This window comes from Benincasa hispida, chromosome 9 (genome assembly GCF_027475165.1).
Source record: "Benincasa hispida cultivar pf3 chromosome 9, pf3_genome.v1.1, whole genome shotgun sequence".
In the NCBI taxonomy this organism is placed as follows: domain Eukaryota; kingdom Viridiplantae; phylum Streptophyta; class Magnoliopsida; order Cucurbitales; family Cucurbitaceae; genus Benincasa; species Benincasa hispida.
Window position 1 is genome coordinate 36192085 of NC_143486.1, and position 27159 is coordinate 36219243.

Genomic DNA, 27159 nt, shown 5'->3' on the forward strand with positions numbered 1-27159 from the left:
TTTTAAATTAAAATTAATTTATTAATTATATTAATTTTGAATTTGAATTTTAGGGAGAGAAATAACTTCTCTCTCCTGATCTTTCTCAACTCACATAACTAGTGGGAGGTTACGTGAGATTTGGTGTGGAAATTTTCTTTTACAAGAAAATATACAAAGATTGGAAGCAATAGGTTTCTCTAAGAAAAAAACCCCAAAAACTCTCCCTCTCCTCTCAATTTTCTTTCCTTCTCTCCCAAAATTCGTAGAGCCCACACAACTCCTATGATTGTCATCTCAAAAGAATACAGAGGAAGATTTTGTGGGGGTGGCCATTTTGGATCGTGCTTGTTCGTGACCTATTTTGGAGAAGTGAAAATTTGTGAAGAAGGGTTCTTCAAGGGTAAGGTTTCTTGAACCCTATTTTTCCTTTTCTCAATTTTTTTGGGCACGCTTTAAATTTTAATTTGAATGCATATTTTTATTCTGTAATTTTGTGTTCTATAAAAAATAAAAAATTTGGACGATCCATGTTTCCGATTAGGGCCTTCACAGGTTCGTTTTGGAGCGTTTCGGGTCCAGTTTGGGTGTTTGGTGGTTCGGTTCAAGCGGTTCGAGGCCAGGTTCACTTGTTTCGAACCGATTGATTATTTTCTATAATATTTATTTATTAATTAAATTAATATAAGTGTTATATTAATTTAATTAATTGTTTAGGTGTCCAATTCCCGTCCAATAATTGTTGTTCAAAATTATACATTTGATGTATGATTTATTTTATTATTATATGTCATAATGTATGTCATATAGTAAAAATCCCACCATAGGTTATGCAATATTTATATTATAAATGTTATAATATATATAGTGGCATGACTTAATTTTATAGCATGCTCATGCATCATATAATATAAGTGTTATAGGATATGGTTGCATGCATTAATAACATAGTCATACACCATTTATATTATATAGATCTACGTTATTAATTATTTCATTACTTTAATATATAAGTGTTATGTATGTTTATTAATGAAATGGAATTGCATGATGCATAGCACTACTTTAGGTAATTTTATAATCGTTATAATTTTTCTTAGTACGTCATAACATGCAATGAATGATTTTAATTTGCATAATTTATTTTATAAAAGTTATAATTAAATGAAATTAGAAATTAAAATCAATAATTCAGAATTTCATGCAAACCTTAGGTTAAAATCATTTTTTAAAATAGTTTTAAAATATGATTTACATAGACCTACGATAACATTTGTAATGAGATTATAAATTAAGTTTAATCTTTTAATCAGTTTAATAGGATTAAATTGTTCTTAATTAAAAGATTAAATCTGTAGCAAATATATCTATAACTGACCTTTTGTCTAAAACTAGTTCTGCTGAGGGTGGGGTATTTAAGTTAATGGAAATGTAACACCCCTGAAATTTACGTGGAAAGGTAAATTAGATTGATTTGTTATAAGTATGCAATTGTTGATTAAAATTAAGTGTTTAATAAACATTAACCAAAGTTGTTTAACTATCCAAAGTAAAAGTTACTTTTGGGCAAATTTAAACAAACATTTAGTTATAATTAGTAGATGAATTCTCCTAAGTTAAATAACCCTAGGTAAAACGCTCAGTGGGAGGAAAATGGTGTTAGGGTTGATGCCCTAAATCTCGCAGGGTTCTATTGTTTGTAAATCTTGTATGAACAAACACATTGTAATTTATAATATATGATATTTTATACACTTCAGTCTAAGAAATATTTGATAGTTTAGTACCACAAACCAATAAACTAAGATCTATGATTATCGTTGTAACTTAAATATGTACGTGGAGACATACAAGTGGATCGTACTTTAAGTGATAACCTAAATGGTTTGTAGTATATGGATAAGGAGGGATACCTTATCTAGATGACACTACTTGTATATCCAGTTTATACTCGTTCCTGTTTAAGGGAGTTCAACTTGCTCGTTGCGTTCGTGACTGATCGAGGGATATTTTAAGAAGTGTTCTTCGAAGGTATTGTCTCTCTATCTTTTTTATTTGTTTCAAGAAGCATGTCGTAATTTATGATTTATTGTATAATCTGTTTAGAATGACAATGAATATATGAGTTCTTTCACAATGGAGTTTGGACGATCCACTTCGCTCATGGGTTCTCTGGATTTAGAGTTCCTTTAATTGGTATGAGAGCCAGGTTCTCCTCATTTCCAAATTCCATTGATGTATTGAATTTCATTTACAGTCTTGGTGGGTTTTAAGATTTATGCAATGCGTTGAAGTGTTAAGTGTGATTGTGGATGTTGTTGATGGATGTTTTGGGGTAATTGTCTCTATTTAAAGCTTTCTTTACTTTTCAAAAGTTAATTTTTAAGGGCCCATGCATTTTTAGACATATTAACTTGCAATCGAGTCTATATTTGTTTTTGTTTTTTGAGTCATTCGTGAATAAGCTTTAAACGCAAGGAGGAGTTGTTCGCTTCGAGGGAGAAAACAAATCGGTGGTCGCATCGTGTAGCTCAAGTTAAACGATCATTTAGATTTGACTATGCGATTGTGTATAAATGTTCTACTTGATCGTGTAGTATTTGCTAAATGATCGCATAGCTAATGCTACACGATCGAGTTAAGAGTTTACACGATTGTGTTACAGCTACTCGATTGCATAGATACTGGGGATAAACGAACGCAGAGTATTTGATACTCGACGCATGGCATGCGCGCTAAACGATCATGTAGGTTATCATGCTCATCGCATTGTCAGTAGCTACACAATCACTTGGTATACGATACACGACGCTTGCTATTCGATCGTGTAGACTATCATGCTCATCACATTGTTGTTATCTACAAGATCACATGACATGCGTTACTCAATGTGCACTGCACGATCGCATGGAATTTCATGCTCATCACATAGTCCTTAGCCACGTGACCATCACTACATGATCATTTATACTCGATTTGCGTTACTCGATGAACAGAAGTATTTACTGTGCGATCAAGTGACGAGGCTTCGTGTATGCAGTTCAAGACCCAATTCGCCTGTTTGAACTGGTTCAGTCGTTTCATTTGTAATAGTTAGCTTTTATTTCCGATTTTGAGGTATATTATCCCGGTCCATCAAATTTTATTTAATGTACATGTGTTGTATGTTTATATTGTATGTCCTAAGTTTAATATTTTAATTCAGTTTATTAGGATTAAATTGACTAACAAAAGATTAAATGTGTACCAAATCTATCTATAAGCGACATTTATGCTAAAGTTGGTTCTACCTAGGCTGGGGTACTTAAGTCAATGGAAACACTGCACCCCTACCTGGGAACCTACTTGAAAATGTGAATTAGATAGATTTGTTGCATGCATGCAAATTTGATGATAGTCTGTTAAAGTGTTTAATAAGACTTGAATCAAACTTGTTTAATCATAAAAAGTAAGTGTTTTTTTAACAAATTAAACAACCACTTAGTAAAAATCAGTAGCCGGATTTTCTAAGTTAATGAATCTCTAGGTAGAACATTCAAGGGAGGTAATTGGGTATGTGATACTTCACTTTACCTCTACACGTTTCTCCCTAAAAAGTTCACACCATGAGATCTATCCTCGGCCTCGAGGCACCCTGGGACTGTCCCCCTAAAGAATGGCATTTGAGTAGGTCAATACCAAGGTGAATGGAGAGAAAGTTCAAAGTAAGTGGGAGCGGGACGTGTGACAACATATCCCTCTGTCTCTCTCATGGATAAAGTTTTCATGCATCGCCTCGAGACACCCCGGGAGTGTCCCCCTAAAAGATGGTTGTATCTGCATAACTCTTTATTTGATCTCCAGAAATGGACAGGGTTGTTTTAGTCTCTTATCCTGATCTACTTTTTCCCTATGGTTGGTGCATTAGGGCAGGACTCTAGGGCCTAAAATGAGGGGTTACACTTACACGGAATTGTTAAGGATGTTAACAAATTCTGGACCAAACAATGATGACTGTTAGATTCAATTAGAAGAAGTTTTTTCTGTCTAATGGTTGAGATTGTCTTTCCAGTGGAGGGACCCTTGATCACCCTATGGTGACTTTTGTCCTGTCTCACTGGAGCATTATTGCATAATAGATGTCATTTAGGGTACAATAGAACTATTTTTCTAAAACTTAATTGGTGTTAAATGTGGTAATATAAGTAGACTCGTTAAGTTTGTTCAATTTTTTTAGCAATACAATGGCTACCGCTACTCTTTCACTTTTAGCCGTCGATAAACTGACTAGCGAGAATTATGCTAGTTGGAACAATACAATTAAACGATACTTATCATCGATGGCTTATTGTTCATCCTTATAGAGGAGTGTCCTCCTATTCCACCTCCCTATGCTGCTCGAAATGTTTGAGAGGCATATGAGCATTGGCCACTGGCGAACAAAAAAGCCCGAGCATATATCTTGGCCATCTTTAACGACGTTTTGGCCAAGAAGCATGAGCCCATGATCACTATGAGATGACAATGCGAGTTGGAACCGGGCACATCGTCTCAGTTGTGGCAGTGAGAGGTCTCCAGGTGACTTTACAGAATAGGTTTATCATTTTGAATGATGTTTATGTTGTTCCCGAGTTAAAGAGGAACTTAATTTCTATAAAGTCTTTTCTCGAATGTAATTATACACTTTTTTTTTTTTTTTTCAATAGAGTGTTTATTATGAAAAATGGTGTTGATATATGTTCAACTCAACTAGAAAATAATTTGTATATGCTAAGGTTGTTAGTAACAAATTCCCTCTATAACATAGAGATAATTAAAACCGTCGTAACTCAAGATAAACGACTTAAAGTTTCTCCTAATGAAAATTCCCAACATTGGAACCTACATTTAGGACACATTATTCTAAATAGGATTGAGAGGATGGTGAAGAATGGACTTCTAAGCGAGTTAGAAGAAAATCTATTACCTATGTGTGAGTCATGCCTTAAAGGCAAAATGACAAAAAGACCTTTTTCTGGTAAAGGTGATAGGGTCAAAGAGCCTCTAGAGTTAGTGCATTAAGACCTTTGTGGTCTGATGAATGTGCAAGCTAGGGGAGGCTAAGAATACTTCATCATTTTTACTAATGATTATTCGAGGTATGGGTATGTTTATTTAATGCAACATAAGTCTGAGTCCTTTAAAAAGTTCAAAGAGTTCAAGGTTGAAGTTGAAAATGCATTAAGTAAAACAAATAAAACACTTCAATCTGATCGAGATGGAAAGTTATTAGATTGTGAGTTCCAAAACTATTTAAAAGAACATGGAATTGTTTCCCAACTCTGAGCACCTGGTATACCTCAGCAGAATGGTGTATCAGAGAGGAGAAATCAAACCCTATTAGACATAGTTCGATCGATGATAAGTTACGCTTCCTTACTTGAATTGTTTTAGGGTTTTGCAATAGAGACTGCAGCTTATATTCTGAACTGTGTTTCCTTCGAGAGTGTTGCTAGAACTTCATTGGAGTTGTGGAATGGTCGTAAAACTAGTTTACATTACTTCCACATATGAGGTTGCCCAACACATGTGCTTGAGGCTAATCCTAAGAAATTGGAACTATGTTCGAGTTTATGCCTATTTGTAGGCTACCCCAATGAGACACGAGGGGGTTACTTTCATGATCCTAAAGAGAACAAAGTGTTTGTATCGACAAACACTACTTTTCTTGAGAAGGATCATATAAAGGAGCACAGTCCTACATATAAAATCGTGTTGAATGAGCTTTCCAAAGAAACTACTGAAACTTCAACAAGAGTTGTTGAAGAGCCTATTACCTCAACGTGAGTTTTTTATGTAGGTTCATCTAGTAGGTCAAATCGACCTCAAGTGTTAAGAAAACCTCGACGGGGATTGGGAACCCACCTATTCGCTATATGGGTTTAACTAAAACCCTAGCTATGGTAACTGATTGCGAAGTTGATGATCTGTTGTCCTACAAGAAGGCAATAAAGGATGTTGATAGAGATGAATGGGTTAAAGCCATGGATCTCGAGATGGATTCTATGTACTTCAACTTAATTTGGGATCTTATACATCAACCTGATGTGGTAAAACCTATATGTTGTAAATGGATCTACAAGAGGAAACGAGGTGCTGATGGGAAGATGCAAACTGATAACGGGTAGAAATCACATTATTATAACGCAAATAAGTAAAACAATGAGGGAATACGATGATAAAAATAAACAAAATCATGTCCAAAATTGTTAAACTGAGAAAATTGCGATCGCATGCGCCTAACGCATAAAAGCAATTAATTTACTTTTTTTGTGCAGGAAAAATGCATTGGCGCAAGTAAAATTGCAATCCAAGGAATTAGGAGCCCGTGGGCTTGAAGGATTGCGATCGTGAGAAGTTGCTCAAGAAGGTGGCCGCATAAAGATTGCGCATCAAGGTGACAGCAAAATAAATCATGATCTGACGGAAAGCTGATGATGGTTGAAATCGAATTTAGTTGAAATGTTGTGTAGCAAGTACACTCAACTTTCGGTGACCATTAATCGGCACATCAGAGTAGGAGATTTATTAACCGCCTATCATTGCAATCATTAGAGAGAAAAGCTTCATTCCCTTGAGCTCTATAAATACCGAAGGCCATCATTGTGCCAGGAGATCGCCAGATAACATATAGAGAATAAGTTAGAGAGCCGTTAGTCTATTCATATTCATACTTATACTTAGAAGACGGAGACGAGGTAAGACACGAAGAAGTTGAGAGATCATTCCCGGAAAGATCGAGAGACTGCCGGGAAGCGCTACAAAGGGAGAGAGGGCTAACACTTACGAAAGCAAGGATATTCATCTGGACAAAGTTAGATTGAAAAAGATAGTATAAAAGGCCACGGGAAGCAAGACATTACTACCGGGCTTCTTATCTCTACATTCCATTGCTATTCTATATTCTGCATTTAATTTATAGAAAATTGAAATCTCATTTCAACTTATATTCAATCTCTCCATACGCATGAGTAGCTAAATGTAACGATTGGACTCTTACATACTATGGTCTGACCGCTACGACATGCATGCTTAGACTTTTCTTTTATGAGATGAGTTTTGGACAAAAATCTCAAAAGAACATATCTAAAATTTTATTAATTACGTAGAAAACTATATAAAGAGTTTACTTTACAAAACACCAGGATCCTAAAACACTAGCGTGATACAAAAATGCATATGCCTATAATAGTGAGTTTGATGGTTGGCTATTTGAGCGACGTCCAGTTCTGCAACCTATGCTATGTTCTTATCTACAAAGTCTGTAAAAATAGGATGAGTATATAATATACCCAGTAAGTAGTTCTCACATAAGGTAGTGACCAAATGCACAATCACATGCAACTTGTCCTGAAAACATATGATTGGGACCGAAAACATATAATAACATGTGGTGGACGATTATGCTTCTAACGTAAATTTCTCCGCCCTGATAGAAAGATGAGAACTTAGGCGGAAACTAGCCCATCTGATGATTAGCGGGTTATGCAGTCAGTAGGGCTAGAGTCGCATCCAACATCAATCATTAACATAAACGTAAGATTGGACTAGAGGGGTGCAACCATACATACCCTGTTAGTCTCTAACATAATCTTTACATAGAATTGGGTCTAGAGGGATGCAACCATACATGCCCTGCTAGCCCTAGAAGCATTACCTTTATCTAATTAAAATTTAATCTTATGAACAAACATAATGCATGAGGTCCCTTGTCGATAAACATATTTTAAACATGTAATGCAACATAACAATAACATAATTATGCAACAGATTAAAGGTACACTACCATGAAACACTGGTGAGATAACTACTTACCTTGACTGCGATCCTAGTTATTCCTCATTATTCCTTATGGTTTGATCAGTATAGCTTTCCCTCTTAAACTCGAAGGAAATTTGGGCAGCACCTCACCCGAGCTTTATCTCTTCTAACCTCACAGAACTTCCTCACTCACACTTACTCTTTCATACGATTCTTTTTATTGAGATTTGTTTGAGAATGGGTTAAATCTTCAGGCAAAGGGTCCTATTTATAGTGGTTTTCGGTTCTTCTCAGTGTCACAACTCATCCTACAAATGGCTTCTTTAAAATTACTTAGGTTTAAGAATTTCTCTTAATAAGACACCTAATTTTGGCTAACGTTTGCCCTTACATCTTCAACCTTTGTTTGTATTCAATTTTAGGGTTCTCCATGTACAATCTATAAGATCGTGACCAAATTCAACGCATAATCCACGCTTCTATCCAAATCTCGCTCTATTTGTTCTTAGAATCTCGCTCTCTCCAGCTTTCTCACTGGTTTGGATCTTATGACTCTCGCTCCCGCTCTCGCTCCCGCTCTCTCCTACTGTCTCACTTAGAATCTCGCTCTCTCCACTCTCGCTCTCTTCAATTTTCTCTCCAATCTCGCTAGTGTTCACGTGTGGGTTGCCTTCACTGCTTGTGGATTCCACTTCCCCTTTCTAACTCTTTCAAATTTTAAGAGTATATGGGTAATTAATTCACCTCCAGTTCTTCCAATGAGCAGTGTCCAAACAAAAAGTTATCTACTGCCCTTTGTCTTCTGAATTAGCTAGCGTCCAACTTCTAATTAATCCTCCTTGATTCTGCCCTCTTATTCATTATTTTTTGGATAATTAATAAATTTCCTATTTTTTTCCAATTCTAAATTTCCACCTGATTTTCCTATTAAATTTATATTTTTTCATTCTTAATTATATATTTTATTTGTTTTCCTGCTTTCTAAATTAGGGTATAAAATTTCGTCCTGCTTAACATTTAACATTTAATTTCTTGTACTGTATGCGTACAAATTTGTGTTGTTACACTAAATTTCCGAATGGGTTGAGAAGTACTTTGCTAGCATGACCTAAGATTTACATTTTATTTGATCATCTTGTCTTATATATGCATCAATCACCCTTTAAAGATACTTGAGAGAGTAGTCTGAAGAAAGAATCTAGACTTGAGAGAGTCAGATTAGAATCTAGGCTTGAAAGAGTCAGATTAGAACCGCATAAGCAAGAGATAGAAACGTAGACATAATTTTTATTGCTATTAACACATCGCATGCACCCTAGAAATAGGATATGGTAGTATGCTGTCACCTTTGTTGTGTGTGTATCACTCATCATTGCATAGACAAGAATAAAAGCTTATACATAAGTCTTATCGACATTTTCGTATACATCGCACGCGTCCTAGAAATAGGAATTATGGCATTTGCATTGAGAGATGACATGCTGTTGTTTTTGTGTAGCATGATCGCATAATTTGCATCGAACTTCCTCTTGTCAATTTGAACATTTCAAATTAACCTAAACACTGGTTTTCAAATTTATCCAAGCTACCCAATGGACCTAATGAACCTGTGGCTCGAAGCTCCAACGGTCCATGAATAGTTGACTAAACTTTTTAGCCAGGAGATCCACTATCCGTTAACTGTCAGGCATTCCACTAGAGACCAACAGTTGAACTCTTCTTATCACAGATATATTTTTGTGTCCATCGGATATAACCAATCATGAGTAGGATGATCCTTCACAGATGCTCATAGGTATAGTTGGACCAAATTACCGTTTTGCCCCTGTAGTTACATCTCACTCCTTAAGTACCATTGATTCATCTAATGAACAATACAATATAGTCCAACTATGTGTGATCACCTCTCGGGCCAAGAGAAGGTGTGTGGCGCCACATCGTTCAAGCCCCGGAATCAGCCCTTAAGGGAGCTATCTATCTACTTACCCCTGCCTCGGGGAAGAAGTGAGTTCCATCTTGTGTAGCTGAGTTCCCAGGTCCCAAATTAGACGAATCCCCCAAATGGTAGGTATGAATCGGCGACCTGGCCACTCGCACTCATACAAATCAAAGGACCGTCCTCAATGGGAGGAGTTCCCAAGTCACTCAGGATTGAGGTCATGTTACCTATGGTCATCCTTTTGAAATGAAGTCTCTGTCATGAACGGTGTTATATAACGAGACGTTAACACTTTGTATTCAGGTTTTATACAAACTCTTTGTATAGAATGCCCCCGCTCGCATGTCCCCAACACAAATGATCAGGATCAGACCATTTGTCACAAGTCACAACACTTGTGACCATTCCACAAAGCGGGCCGCATACGTAGCGTTACCAGGATAAGGTTTCCCTTTTATATCAATATAATACAGACCATTTTGGTTATCACTCAAGACATGATCCATTTGTATGTCACCACATACATGCTTGAGTCACATACAGATAACCAGGGATTTTATGTTTATTGGTTTATGCTAAAGCAAATAAACAAGAAACTAAGCAAAAATACAAGATATCATATATTATACAACACAAGGTTTCATACAAACGTTGTGTTGTAGGTGTTACAAATGTTGTAAAGTGCTACAAATGACCTGATCCTAATCATTCGTGTATTAGACATGCAATCGGAGATATTTTATACAAAGGAGTTTGTATAATACCGGACCACGAAATGTTTAATCTCATTATATAACGACATTCATAATTGAGACTTTCATTTAACTAGGATGACCATAGGTAACATGACCTTAATCCTGAGTGAATTGTGAACTCCCGCCTATGAGGGCAGTCTTTTGATTTGCATGCATGAGAATGGCCAGATCGCCGACTCAACAACCCTATCATTTTGGGGATTCATCTGATTCGGGAGCTAGGAACTCAGCTACACAAGATGAATTCACTCCTTCACCAAAGTAGGGGTAAGTAGATAAATTGCTCTCTTAAGGGCTAATTCTGGGGCTTGAACAATGTGGCGCCACACCCTCTATAATCCCGAAAGGGGTTTAGACATAGTGGGACTATGATCTATTATTCATTAGAGGAATCAGTGATATTTAAGGAATTAGATGTAACTACAAGGGCAAAACGGTAATATTGCCTAGATGTACTTACGAGCGATTTGTGAGGGTCATCGTACAAGTGATTGGTTATATCCAATAGACACAAAAATATATTTGTAGTGCGAAGAGTACAACTGTCGAACTTTAGTGGAGTGCCCGACAGTTAACGGATGGTGGATAATGTGATTAAAGAGTTTAGTCAGTTATCCACGTACCATTAGAGCTTCAAGCTACTGATTCATAAGTTCCCCTTGGTAGCTCAATGGATTCAAGTTGAGAATAGGATTTTGGGTTAGTTTGAAATGTTCAAAATAACAAGAGGGAATTTAATTATATATGATATAATTAATTGAGTTCAATTATATATGACATAATTGATATAATGTATGTGATACATTATCGTATGATCGGAAGAACTAATATTTGAATATGGTTCAAATATAATTTCTATGAATTAGATTTATAGTTATTAAATTTAATATAAATATGATTTATTTTAAATGCCATAAAAGAGACAAAATACTATGGTTTATATATTGTATATGATACAATCTTAAAACTATAGGTTATAAGTATAATATGATAAGTTAGTTATTGTATTTATTTACAATTTATTAATTATATGATAATTAAAATTTGTTTTTCTCAATAACCGACCATAATGGGTGGTTACACAATTTTATGGAAATTGTAGGATAAAAGGAAATTGGATTTCAAAATCTCAAAAGAAAAGACATATCAGATTAACTATTGAGTGACTACACGATAGTATTGAGTTTATTATACGATAGTGCTCTTAACTAAACAATCGAACATCGAGTCTATGCGATAGACTTCCATCTTCTACACGATTATGCTACCCTTTACTCGATCGTATTCCTCCTTCCCTCTAACAAAAATAAACCAGAGGCCACCACTCTTGGATTCTCACACCGAGGATACCAAGGTAATCTAGTGGTTGTGTCTGGATCTGTTCGATGATCGAGTTTATACTCGTTCCTGTTTGAGGGAGTTCGACTTGCTCGTTGCATTCGTTACTGATCGTGGGATATTCTTGAAGAAGTGTTATTCAAAGGTATTTACTCTCTATCCTTTGTATTTGTTTCAAGAAGCATGTTGTAATTTATGATTTAATGCATAATCTGTTGAATATGATTGTGAAAGTGTGAGTTCTTTCCTAATGGAGTTTGGACGATCTGCTACTACTCATAGGTTCTCTGGATTTAGAGTTCCTTCAAATGGGATATATGATACTTCATTTTTTCCTTTCACGTTTCTCCCTAAAAGTTCACACTGTGAGACCTATAATCGACCTCGAGGCACCTTTGCTTGTGTCCCCATACATATGGTGTTTATGTAGGTCAATATCAAGTTGAATGGAGAGAGTGTTTATAGTAAGTGAGAGCAAGACATGTGTCAACATATTCCACGATCTCCCTCATTAGCTTGTAGTAAATTTCCATGCTCGACCTCGAGGCACCTTTTCTTATGTCCCCCTACGGATGATATTTGCATGACCATTTACACAAACTCCAGAAGTTGATAGGATTGCTTTAGTTTCTTTCTCAATCGATTTTTCCCTATAGTTGGCACATTAGGATAGAACTCTAAAATCTAAAATGAGAGGATACATTTACAAGAAAATGTTAAGCGAGTTTAACAATTTCTGGACAGAACAATGGTGACTAACAGTTACAGTAACAAGGAGTTATTTTGTATATTGGTTGTGAATGTCTTATTTCATTGAAGGGGCACCTGATCATTCTATTGCCCTGCCTCACCAAAACATTATTGCAAAATAAATGTCACTTAGGGTGCATTGGATTATTTTGATAATTTTGGTTGGTTTTTTCCAAATAGGTTAATACATATAGTACTAATATAAATAAATTTTATGAATTCATGGTACATCATTAATTATTTACTTCCGTTTTATTATCCTCAAAAAAAATTGAATGTGTGTGGTTACGTAGTATTTATTACTACTTTTTCTCCATTCAAAGAAAGTTATTACAAACACAAATGTGACCATTCATGCATCAGTTCAAAAACTAACACATATAAATAGAAACCATAGGAGTGCATTGTATATAAAACAAAAATACTCTTAATTATAAAAAGTTCAATCCGAAGCAAAATGGGAACAATTTATGAAGAAAAGAAGCATTTGGCATTGGTTTTTTTAGTTGTGTTGGTGGCTGCAGCATCGATCCAGCTGTGCACGGCAGTTCCACTACCACTCCCAACGTGGCACATTCATGTGGTAAATGGCTTAAACAATGAAACCCTATTGGTTCATTGTAAGTCCAAAGATGATGATTTGGGAAGCCATAATTTGGTTGCCAAAGGAGAAGAATTTCAGTGGACTTTTAAGGTCAACTTTCTTGGAACAACGTTGTTTTGGTGCTATCTGGCAAAGCCAAATTTTAACGTATCGTTTGAATCTTTTTGGGTTGAAAAAACTCACCCTTGGCTCGCTTCTAGGTGCTTTGACAAAAATTGCTTTTGGATTGCTAAAGATGATGGGATTTACTTGAAAAACAATCCTACAAATGTTGATGAACTTGTACACCAATGGAACAAAGTTGCTTGAGTGCTACATATGTACATTTTCAACTACTAAAAAGTTAATATAAGAAATATCACACATTTAGATACGATTCCCGTCTTTATATATATATATATATTAAAGTCATTTTATGATATGGGCCAATAAATGACCTTTACATAAATGTCCATCCAAATCTTTTATTTGTTAGCTAGATAGGTTCAACAACTTCGCCTCCTAAATTTCATTTCATACTTAACTTTTTACTATGATACAAGCTTCTATTTGGATTAATTTGGAAAAAAAATATTTTTCAACAAACCATTTTCATTTAAACACTTTTGATAAAATCTGTCTAAAATAAAAACACTCATCTGTTTGACAATTTGTTTTCAAAATCTTCTTTCTATATATAAGTTCATTCCATTTGTTATATGCTAAAAGTATTTTTATTAATGTCCATTTTGACCATAAATTATATTCTTGTATGTAATTTTGGAAACATTTCTTAAATTTTGATGAACGGGAAGTTAACTTGTTAATCAAATAATTAGAACCAACAAGAATATACTTAACTATCCCGCTTCTCATATTGCTATAAATTGGCTCACTTTCATGTAACCTCTATTTGAATTTTTCTCACATTCCATATGAATAAAAATATTCACTTTTAAAATAAAAAAATAAAATGAATATAGCTCAATAAGCATAGAGCCTATTTGCTCCACCAAGTTCGTCAGATAACTTGTTCATTAACTTAGAATTAAGAAATAAGAAATTATAAAGGAATAACATGATCAATAATATTTCTCTGTCTCTATCTCTCTCTTTTTTTTTGCTAACTATTTCTTAAATAAGAAAAAAAAATTATTAACATTGTTTCTCATAATTTATTTATCCTTTATTTATTATTATATTTATTTGAAAAAAAATAAAAGAAAAGAGAGAAGTAAAAATAATTAAAAATTATTATGGTTATAAAGAAAAGATAACTAAAGTAAATTTGGTTGCAGACGGACGCAAGCACATTGTGTTCGAAATTTGTTTGTATTTTTAACAAACATGTTAAATAATATTCAAAGAAATAAAAACTTTCAGCAAATCTAGAATGTTTTTCTAGGAAAAAAACTGAAATGTAATTATTATGAAATGAAACTATTTACCGAGTAACACTAATAAAAATAGTAATCAATATTTTAGCTTCGAATATGCAATCATGTTTGAAACTAAAACTATATTTTAGCATTTAGATCATAATCAAATTTAAGTAACATATTTTATACACATATATATGTTATACTTTCAACCTTAAAGTAAGAGGTGTGATTTCCTATCCCTCATATTTAAAAAAATAATAATAAATGTATATTATACTATCATCTTCAGAGTCAGAGGTTTGATACTCCTACATCTTATATTGTAAAAAAAGGAAAAAAAGTTAAGAATGTTAGCATAATTATTTTAAATGTTTTTTGAATAGATTAACCTTATGATCATTCATGCCAAATTGCCAAGAAGAAATAACATAACGAATTCCATTGAGATTGATGATAGCTTCAAGTTGAAGATGGCTTTAAGATGACTATAGTCTTCCTCGACCAAAACTCCAAATCACTCTCTTTAGATGGGAGTCAAGAAAGATAGAGTGCTTTATTATTTTGGTATATTGGAGACCATCGCTCTAAGGTATACTATAGTTCCTATAGTTCACTCTCTTTAAGATGACTATAGTTCAATTAGGGTTCTCATTAAACCCTAGTTAACTAAGAATGAGCTTCTACTCATTAAGTTCAAACTCAATTAGGAATCTAGGGTCTTAATTATTTAGATCACATAATAGGGTCAAATCTAATAAAATAACCCAATATGATAAAATATTAAACCACATACATAGCCCATACTTTAATTATACGTATTATTATTTAAATGTGTTTAACAAGACTTGGGCTATGTTTGTGTACCAAATGTAATTAAATCACATAAACCTTAAGCACGCATAAATATGTTATTTCAATAATAGAATTTCCCTTTAGTTCAATCTACTCAATCTCCTGTATTAGCATGGTATCAAGGCTGCTTTCGTCACTACCCTTGTAACTAAACCTTCCTCGATCACCAATTCTATTACATTCAATGACATAGATCAAGTATGGATAGATAGCTTGGAAACTACAGACAAAGTGATCTATGTCATGCCTGTTTCCAACTGGTCCAAATTCCTTAGTGAGATCATTCCTAAAATCTTTATGTTAAACCGTATTTGCTAAATTGCATGCATGATAAACAAGTTTAGATAATCAAACATAAACCATAAACTTTATTCTATATAGAAAATAAACAAAATAATGTAAAAAAAAAAACATCATTATTAACAAACTCCCACTAAACCATGGAATAAAAAAAGTGACTAACACCAATGTAAGTACCATACTCATGAAAAACTTTAGGTGGTAAACCCGTAGTCAATGGATTTACCACCATAGAGTTTTTTCCAATATGTTCTATCGAAATTTGACCATTTTAAAATCTTTCTTTAACAACTAGAAACTTCACATCTACATACTTTTACCTTATATTGTTGTCGAGCCCTTTTCAGTTTCGTTTAAGTCCCGAAAAGAGCCACGAATTAAAAAAAAAGTTTAAACTCCCGAACTACTCCTATTACTACAAGAATGTAGCAATAGTGGTGAGTCCGGGGTCGAACCACAGGAAGGCATAGAATTGATTCCCTCTTAAGTTAAATTTGACTGTGGATAAACAGTAAAAACAGGGTTTTGGGTTTTGATTAATTTGAAAACATGCAGGAAAATAAATTACAAGGGATAAATGTAAACTATAATTGGTTCATCTAGTTCTTAGATCAAGTTAGGCATTCAATATAATTTCAATCATCGTTTTTTGCCAATTGACTATGTGTTTGAATTATGCATGCATAACTACCAAATTGTTGAGATTTAACCAACTTCTACAAAGACCTAAAACTAATTAAATCAAAATCAACCAAACGCCCTAATTATTAAGTTGGAAAGGTCAAACCCTAACTAATCTACATGTTTCTAAATTCAACTGGGTTCAATAGTGGCCATGTAGAAATAAAAACACATGCATTATGATTTAGGATTCAATTACGTCGCTTAATTGTCAAGAAATCCATATTCAATTAATCAATTTTATCTTTGAACCTAGCAATTAGACATTTTAGGTATAGTCATCAAATGCCTAATTTACTATTGCTACTTAGGACCTTAACAACACTAAGAATCATTAGCATGCACGATAATGTGTGAAAGTCAACATCAATAATCATGCTTCAAAATTTAAACCGATTCAAAGAAAATATAATTCTGAAGAATCAAAAAATTTATAGACAAATTTAAGAGTTGAAGCCAATGCATGTTTACAATACAAAATAAAACTAAATTCTAACCTAATGATACTTAAGAGATTACAGGAAAAGAAAAAAGTAAAGCCACTCCTCGGCCTCTATAACCTCCAAGTTCATATCCCTTTAGCCTCCAAGAATTTTATGCACCTTTTGACCTAAAACCAATGAAAATAATTTAAAGTATTAATCGCAGCGTCAACACTGCCCTGCGTCTAGGCTGAAGATGGAATGCATGCATGCAGCTGATTAGCATCAAAGTATTTGGAGCATTGTAACGCTGTTGACAACATTGCAATGCTACCCTGCACACTAGAATTTTGTCTTATGATGTCAGACGAATTTAGGCAAATGTTGATCGTTGCGATGCTGTCCAGGGGCTTTTTAGTCATTTCTGCCTCTTTGAAGCTCGGTTGCTCAAATCAATTCGAATTTGCTTAAATTAACCCCATTTAGCTCCAAATGCTTGGTTCTACCTTTTGATTGCTTGGAACTTGCAAAATAGAGCAATAAACACATAAAATCTAGCAACGAGCTCAAATTAAGCTAGGAATAATAGCTCTTTTTGAGAGCTATCAAACACCTCCAACTTAATTCATGATCATCACGAGGATGGTAGAAGCACACAGTCAAACAAACTAAGACATATTAGCTCTAGTTGCAAAGTTGTTACTCTAGTCTCAACAGTCAGTAAGAATAGAGTTTGCAATCAAGAACGAAATTCAATTAGAATCAATCAATGAAGCACAATTTTAAGAATGATTCTTAATCTATTCATGCAGTGTACCTAAAGTCTTGCTAGTTAAGCTTCATGGCCTAGAAAAGTTTTATAAGGTTTTCATCCCATTTTTCCACGACTCTGGCTTGGTTATCAACCTTAGACATACCAAACTTGCAAACAAGAGGGAATTACAAAACGTGCTTTCATACCCTACTGCCAGAAACCTATCCACTCTTTTCCCGTACGGCCCTAACTAGACAAAATAGATGTAGTTCTGTTCACCTCTATCCATGCACACTCACACACTATTTTATGCATATTTTTTAAACAACTAATTTGCTTCTCTTTATTTTTCTTTTTTTATACACAGTAGGCCTTATTTTATCAACCTTGTCTAGTTTTGCTCTACAACAAGTGTGATTACTCCTAAGTCAAAGGTGGACCTTTCGGGGTGACAACAGAAATACAAACCAAATAACCCAATTCTAAGCATGCAAGACTTTAATTTTGCAAAACAATGACTTAAAGATGTATGGGAGACAAAAAAGACAAATTAAAAATGGGCTAAAAATCATGATTATGCTTTCCTAACGTTCTTTCATGCAAATTCTACTACAGAAAGAGTGTGTTATAAACTACTCATTATAACAACAGAGCAACAGAGCAAACAAGATAACCAAAGCACACAAAGCATAGTCCAAGAATAGAGCTCAAGGACCCCAAGCTAAAATAAAAGCTATCCAACAGGTACCCCACCCCCAATATTAAAATGATACATTGTCCCTAATGTATCTCAAGTATAGCTCAAAAATGAAAAGAGCAAGGGAACAGAAAACCTCCTCTAAAAACACGTCGCACACGAGATGATGGTGTTTGGGCTTCTTCTCTTCGCATTGGCTTTTCTGTTGAAGCTTCAGAGAGACCTACCAAAGAATGAAAAATAAAAGAAACCTACAAAATAAAAAAGCAGTTAGAAAAAACCAAAAGAAAAGAATACAAAAATAACAAAAATCAAAATAAAGGAAGGAAAAGAAAAATAATACCAAGGGCATAAAAAAGAGGGAAGGCTAGCCTTACTCAGAGTCTGGTGAGTCTGCCATTTGAGATTAGGTCACATAAATCTTGATAGAATCTATAGATTGGTAAAGAATGGGTTTCTAAGCAAGTTAGAAGATGATTCATTACCTCCATGTGAATCTTGTATCGATGGAAAAATAACTAAAATACCTTTTAAGGGAAAAAGTTGTAGAGCCAAACAACCTTTAAAATTCATACATTCGAATCTTTAAAATCTAATGAATGTAAAGGCTAAAGGAAGGTACGAATACTTCATCCCTTTCATAGATGATTATTCAATGTATGGTTACTTATTATGGAACATAAGTCCGAAGCCTTTGAAAAGTATAAATAGTATAAGATTGAAGTTGAAAACCTATTAGGTAAAAGAATTAAAACACTTCAATCTGATCGAAGTGAAGAGTACATAGATTTAGAATTCCAGGACTACATGATAAAACATGGAATTCAATCCAACTCTCAGCACCTGGTACATCTCAATAGAATGGTGTATCAGAAAGAAGAAATAGAACCTCATTAGATATGGTTCGTTATATGATGAGTTATGCTCGATTGCCCAACTCATTTCGGGGGTATGCAGTAGAGACTATAGTTCAATCTTTAACAATGTGTTCGGTTTTATGTCCTAAAATCTATGGTTTGTAAACAATAAACTTATTATGTTATTAATAAAGATGTTATTGAGGTTTTATTCAATAAAGTTGTTATTGAATGTATGAATTGCTCATTTCATTCTAGAAAGAACATAAATCAAATAAACTAAGATCTTTGGCTTTTACATGAATATTTGGACTTTATGTAATGACATAAAAATGGATCAAGTTCGAGTAAATAGTCTTCACTGTCTATAGTATATGGATAATGGTGGGTACCTTATTTTGGGGACACCATTGGATGCAACCCACTTTATATTTAGTACAAACGATGTGATCTTGAATTGTTCATGTAATGACATGTGAGCGGGGGTGTCCAGTGCAAAGATTTTGTAAAAGATCGAACCAAGAAATAAGTCACTCTTATTGTATAACATTGTTTACTATTTAAGACTGAATATTTCAAACTGATGACCTAGGTAACTTGACCTTAGTCCTGAGCTAACTATGAACTCCTATTTACTTGGGATTATCCTTGGATTTGCATAGGTAAGGGTTGGCTCAATAGCGCCGACCCAATAAGCCTCCTATTTCAGGGGTATAATCGGGTAGATATCTGGACATAGGGTGCAATACGGACTTCACTCCTTCCCACTTTTAGGGACAGTAAAGAGGTTGTTCCCTTAAGTGCCAACTCCAGGACTTGAACAAGGGGCTCCATGTTCTCCCTGGCTCAAGAGGGATTCGGTTTAGTGATTGGATCACAAATCAAGTGTTAATAAGAGGATCAGTAGGACTGAAGAAGCAATATGTAATCTCGAGGGTAAAACAACTTTTCACCCAGCCGTTATTACAAATAACCTATGAATGGTTGACTTACTGATTCTGGTTATATTGAGTGGACAAAAGTATATCTATAGTGAGGAAAGTGCAACTACTAAGCTTTAGTAGAATGACCTGGTAGTTAGCAAATGTTAGTTAATTGGGTTAAAGAATTTAGCTGGTGAATCTCGAATTGTTGGAGCCCATGATCTGTAGGTCCATGAGGTCCCCCTACTAGGTCATATTGGACTACACCTTAGAACAGTGTGACGAACGAATTGGAAGTGTTTGAATTCGGTTTTTGGAGCAAAGTGTTAAATATGTATGATATATTTAACCTAATGTTTAGTTGTAAATTAAACATAAAGAGAAAGAAAATAGGAAATATTTAAATAAGATTTAAATATCCAGATTATGAATAGAGATTCATATTGATTGTTATTAGTTTTGGATATAATATTAAATTAAATTGATTAAATTGTTTAATTAATTATTTAATATTAATATAATTTTAAAATTAATTTTGAAATTAAATACAATTGGTCACAATTACATTCAAAGTCAAAATAATTGACTAGGTCAAAATTGCATCAAAAGTTAAAATTATTGACTAGGTAAAAATGCAATAAAAGTCAAAATATTGACTTTTGACTTCGAAAGTCAAAAAGCAAAATTTTGACTTTGGACATTAAGAGTCAAATTTTGACCTTGGACCTAGTTAGTGAATAGATCCAACAATTTTGAGTGTGAAATTCAAACATTTGCATTGTTAAGGTTGTTTTCAATTGAAGACATTTGCCCCACTAATCCCACTTTGAATTTGTGGAAATTTTTAGTGTCAAATTCTCATCAAACTTAAAGTTGCATGTTTTGCATGATATGATCTATAAAAAAAAAAAGTGTTTTATGAATATTAGCTCTCTTGGCCAAATGGACTTTTATGAGATTATTTGATAATCTTAACTTATTTTCTCTTAAATCTTTAACAATTTTCTCTAGAAATTAGTCACTCACCCGATCACCATCCTGTTCTAAAGCCGAAGAATAGTTAGGAAGACTCTCGTGGTGATCTACGGACCATTCATGAGGAGATTGGAGGTGATTTGGAGAAGATTTGATACTACAAAGGTTGTATATCTTATTTCCCTTTGTTCTCAATTTAATTGCATACTTATTTTTTGAAATTAACCTAATTATAGTACTTTAGATCTATTACTTCTTCTGCTACGCATTTGTTCGTTCCATCACAATGTTCCCTCAAAGAGTATTTCTGAAAAACCTTTCGAGTTATGGAGGGGGTGTAAACCGAGTTTACGTTACTTCAAAATATGAGGTTGTCATGCACATGTGTTAGTGACAAATCCTAAAAAGTTGGAATCTCGTTCAAGATTATACCAATTTGTTGTCTATCCTAACGAAATGAAATGTGGTCTGTTCTATTATACTCAAGAAGATAAATTGTTTGTATCGAAAAACACTACATTTTTTTAGGAAGACCACATGATAGATTATAAACCATGAAGTAAAATAGTATTAAGTGAAGCTACTAATAAATCAACAAGGGTTGTTGTTGCAGCTGGTCCTTCATCAATAGCTAATGAAGAAGCCAACACTTTAGGTCAGTCTCGTCCTTCTCAATCATTGAGCGTGCCTCGACGCAGTTGGAAGGTTGTGATACAACCTGACTGGTACTTGGGTTTAATTGAAACTCAGTTTGTCATGCCAGATGATGGTGTTAAAGATTTGTTATCCTATAAATAGGCAATGAATGATGTAGACAAGGACTAATGGGTCAAAGCCATAGACCTTAAAATGAAGTTTATGTACTCCAATTCAGTATGAGATCTTGTAGATCCACCTAAAGAGGTCAAATCCATAGGGTACAAATGGATCTATAAAAAAAAGAGAGATGTAGCCGGAAAGGTACAAACCTTTCAAGCAAGACTTGTAGCAAAGGGTTATACCCAGAGGGAAAGGTTTGACTATGAGGAAACATTTTCCTCTGTTGCTATGCTTAAGTCTATGAGAATTCTCTTGTCAATGCATATTATGACTATGAAATATGGCAAATGTATGTCAAGCCTGTTTTTTGAATTGCAATTTTAATGAAAACATCTTTATGTCTCAAGCCGAGGGGTTCATAACCTGAGGTTAGGAGCAAAAAGTTTGCAAGCTGAATCGATCCATTTATGGGTTGAAACATGCATCCAGATCTTAGATCATTAGATTTGATACAGTGATAAAATCTTTTTGTTTTGATCAAAATGTTGATGAACCTTGTATCTACAAGAAAATTATCAATGATAAAGTAGCTTTTCTAGTACTTTATGTGGACGATATCCTAATCATTGTGAATGATGTAAGGTACCTCACTGACATTAGATTTGTAGCCTAATTCTAAATGAAAGATTTAGGTGAGGCACAGTATTTACTTGGGATCCAAATCATTAGAGATCGCAAGAACAACACGTTGGCTCTGTCTCAAGTAACTTATATCGACAAAATGTTGACTCGATATTCAATAAAGAACTCTACGAAAGATTTATTACCATTCAGGCACTTTGTTTAGTTGTCTAAGGAATAATATCCTAAGATACCTTAGGAAGTTAAGGATATAACTTGTACCATATGCCTTAGCTATGGGCAGCTTAATGTATGTTATGCTCTGCACTAGGCTAGATATTTGTCATGCAATCGGAATAGTCAGTAGGTACCAGTCCAATCTATGGTTAGACCAGCGGTTAAGAACATCCTCAAGTATCTTAGAAGAATGAGGGACTATAAGTTGGTATATGGAGCAAAGGATTTGATCCTTACAAGATACACCGACCTTGATTTCTAAACTAACAAGGATTTTAGGAAATCAACGTCAGGACCAGTGTTTACATTGAACGGGGGAGCTATAGTGTAGCATAGTATGAAGCAAGGATGTATTGCATATTCCACTATGGAAACTGAGTATGTAGTTGCTTGTGAAGCAATAAAGGAAGCAATTTGATTTAGGAAGTTCCTAAGCGATTTGGAAGCGGTTCCAAATATGGTCTTACCCATCACCTTATAGTGTGACAATAGTAGGAAAGTAGTCATTGCTGATTTTTTTACGAACTCTCGACTAAAGTGTTTGAGGGTCAACTAGAGAGTCTTGGTCTACGAGACACATTGTATAATCTAGGACAAATGGGAGATGTGTAATGGGTATATGGATGCCCTAATTTATTGTATTTATTTATAGTAATCCCGTCTTTGGGATTCTGATATCATGTACAACCCATTGACTATAGTTTTAGTTCAAGTAAGAGTTTGTTAGGTGTTATGCCCTAAAACTTGTAGATAGTAAATGTTATTAATTGACTGTCATCCATAAAGAGTTATAAGTGTTAATTCAACAAATGTTAGTTTTTGTTGTTTGTCTATTTTGTCTCAAAAACCCTAAATGTAATAAACTTTGGGTTATGAACACTCGTGAAGGACTAACTTGTTGTTATTAGTCTATATTTTTTGACGTAGAAATATATCTGTAATGAGAAGAGTAAAGTTGTGGATCTGTAGTGGAGTGTCACATTTAACGATTATTGATTAACTTGGTTAATGAGTTTAGCCAATCAATCTCATATTGTTGGAACTTCTAATTTATAGGTCCACCATGTCCCCTTGTTAGCTCACCATAAGATATTTAAGAGAGGTAATTTGAATTCTTCAAATTACTTTGAAGAAATTATATATTAATGTGATTGATATATAATTGATTATGGATATGATCTATAATCCACATTGATTGGAAATTAACTCAAGTGAATTAGATACACAAAGAATTAATTAACAAAGAGGTACTACATATATACATAGGATGTTTATGATAATTAGATAAATATACATTAAATTAGATTAAATGTATAAATTGTTATTTAATTCATGTGCAAATTAAATTAAATAATTGTTATTTAATTGTACTAATTAGTTGAATAAGTGTTATTTAATTGATTAATTGTGAAAAAATGAAATAGGAAAAGGATTAGGAAAAAGGCTTGACCCTTTGGGAGACACTGAGACAGACACTGACAATACACAACACAAAAGTGTTATTGTGAAAATTTTTCCCTAAGCCACAAATAGAATCCTCTCTACTCTCCAAAACCCTTTTCTTCTCTCCCTCTCCCAATAATTGGATAACACCTAGAGAATAATGAGGTTACTCTCATGGTAGTGTTCGAGATCGTTGAAGAAATTGTTCATGATCAAGATCGTTAGAGGAGCCATTCGTTGAAACTGTTTGTGAAGCTTGGGAATCTACAAAGGTAGGAATGACTCTAATCTTTTTCCCAAAGGCATGTTATGTTATATGTTTATATTCTATTCTAGTATATTGAATTTGTTTATGTAAAAATCCAATTGTGGGATGCAAGTTCTCACACAAATGCTTCCGTTGCATAATCCAATCCCTTTAATTTCATCATTTTGCTAAATTTGATGCATGCGACATATTCTGATTTTTTAAACTTTTTGTAAACTTTTTGTAGGATTTTTATATTTTAACTTGAAGTATTTGGTTATATTTGGTTGTTTACGAAATTTGCATAAGAATTAGACATACGAGGAAAAAAAGAATAGAAGTATTGATCGGCAAACAATGAGGGTACCTATATATGAGTTATTTTCATATTGGTTTTTTATCAACTCAGAGTAAATTAAAAGAAATTGATTGTTTGGTAGTTGAGATTTTTTTTTAAAGGAATTGATATTCCCCGCAGCAGAAACAATTGAATGTATTGACCTCTAAACTTTGTTTTACAGAATAGAAAAATATAGAGAGACGAAAACAATAAACAATATTAACTTAAAGATGCTATCTACTGTGTTAATCAAATAGAGAAGAAATATATAAAGGGAATCACATATCCTTGAAGACCAATTCTTCTCGTTCCTCTTCAATTCCCATCGCCTTCTCCTAATCTCACGAACACCGCAACCGAACACCACTATAGTGTCTTCCCCGTTATTCTCAGGGACGAAAATCATGTTGAGGTGTGGGCTTGCACTTAAATTTGGCGGGAAGAAGAAGGGAATTGAGACGAATTTTCTTCCCTGTAAAAACTCATCTGCATAACATAGAGAACTAGAGAAACCAGAGAGAGAACAAGAGAGAACAGTTCTCTCCATTTTTTGTTTTTATGTGAGAGTGAGATTGAGAAAATTGGTGAGAGAGTTATAACTTCCTCCCCTTTAATTTTATTAAATTCAAATTCAAAATTTGGAATTTAATATATATATATATATATATATATATATGCTAACTATTTAATATAGATAGCACCTATGGCTTTCAACTTCAGAGGAGGGATGTTTTGACTTGCCTTTCTATGATTCTATTTGATGTCACTATTATTATGAATGCAATTTCAAGTTGACAATTTTGATATTAAATAAGAATTTTCTAAATAACAAAACGGAATTTTATTCAGCATCCAATAAAAAAATTTAATTAAAATGGAAAATTTAAAATTTATAGCTCAAAACTCAAAGGTTCTCATAAAAAAAAAATCCAAACAATTTAAAAAACATGATACTAAGATGAAGAATTTTTGTTAGTCCTATGGCACTGTCAATAGATCCCTTGACAAGCACTTTTACATCCTTTCTCTTATCTGGAAAACATTTTAGAAAATAATGAATATTTAAAACACTAGTAAGTAACTCCACTATCGAGGTCTAGTTATGCAAACACATGCAACATGCTCCGAATAATGTGAACTGGGACGTAATCTAAAGTACTAAATCTGAATTTAGGCTATTAGAGTGAACAGTTTAACATGTTCCTATTGTATGTGAGATGTATTCACATAAGATCTGGTGAACTTGAAGGTGCATATTATAAACTAAATATGAGGTATACATAGCAACTGATAGGAGGGCAATTGTGACCAAACTGATCTAACCTGCAACATGCAATAAATGGTCCCACAAAATGAAATCATAACATATCATCTCATGAAATTCATAGTATGTTTGACTAAAATGTATTAAATCATGAAAACATATCATGCAAACTTTTCTAAAACCGTATAACAAAAATTGAAATATTTATTAAGAGGCATTTCAGTCGTAAGGCTACTAATTACCTTAATCTAGCAAATTGATCCCCTTTTGGCTTAAGAAAAATCTTATATATATATATATATCAATACCCTAAGTTTAGCTTTCTTATTTTTCTTTTTTACCTTTCAAGACTAATAAATAATTCAAATCTTTAATCAAAATTAAATTGAAATAAATTAATTATTGTAATGACCCGACTCTCTAAAACTATTAATAAGGTCATTATCTTATGCATACATAAATTTCAAACTCTCTTTTCAACTTAAGCAAAAGAATCAGACCGTTTTATAAAATTTATAACTTTAATAAAATAAAAGTTCAAATAACATAAAACCTTAGTTCAGGGTACACCTAAAATTATAAAACAAAGCTAGACACTTGCATAAAGTGTTAAATAGTGCAAATACTACCTCTCAAGGTTCAAACACCAAAACAAACATTTACAACATGAAAACATGAGCAGAAGCATCTATTTGGTCTCAATGGCACAGTTACAGACTCTTCTTGTCATTCCTTAGTCTTCCCTTGTCCTTACAAAAAAATACATCATAAGAAAGGGTGAGTACAAAAATACTCAAAAAATAACCCCATGCCGAGGTCATACTATGCATTTATGTCCAATAAATGCAAACATGATAATTGTTCGATTTGATGCCCTAAATCTCATAGGGTCATGTAGTTTGTAATTGTATTGTACAAACTTTTTATTTATTTAATAAAATATGAGATGTTTTATTTGACATTTAATAGCATTAAACCCACAAACCAATAAACTAACATCCAAGGTTATTAACTTAAACATATATGTAAAGACCAAGTTTAAGTGATAACCTAAATGGTTTGTAGTGGATGGATAAGGCTGGATACTTTATCCTAATAACACTACGAATACAACCCACTTTGTAGGTATTACAATTGTTGTGAAGTGCTACAAATGATATGATCCTGATCATTCATGTGGAGACATGTGATCGGGTGTATTCTATACAAAGGAGTTTGTATAAGACCAAACCACGATATGACTAGTCTCATTATATAATGTCGTTCATAATAGAGTCTTACA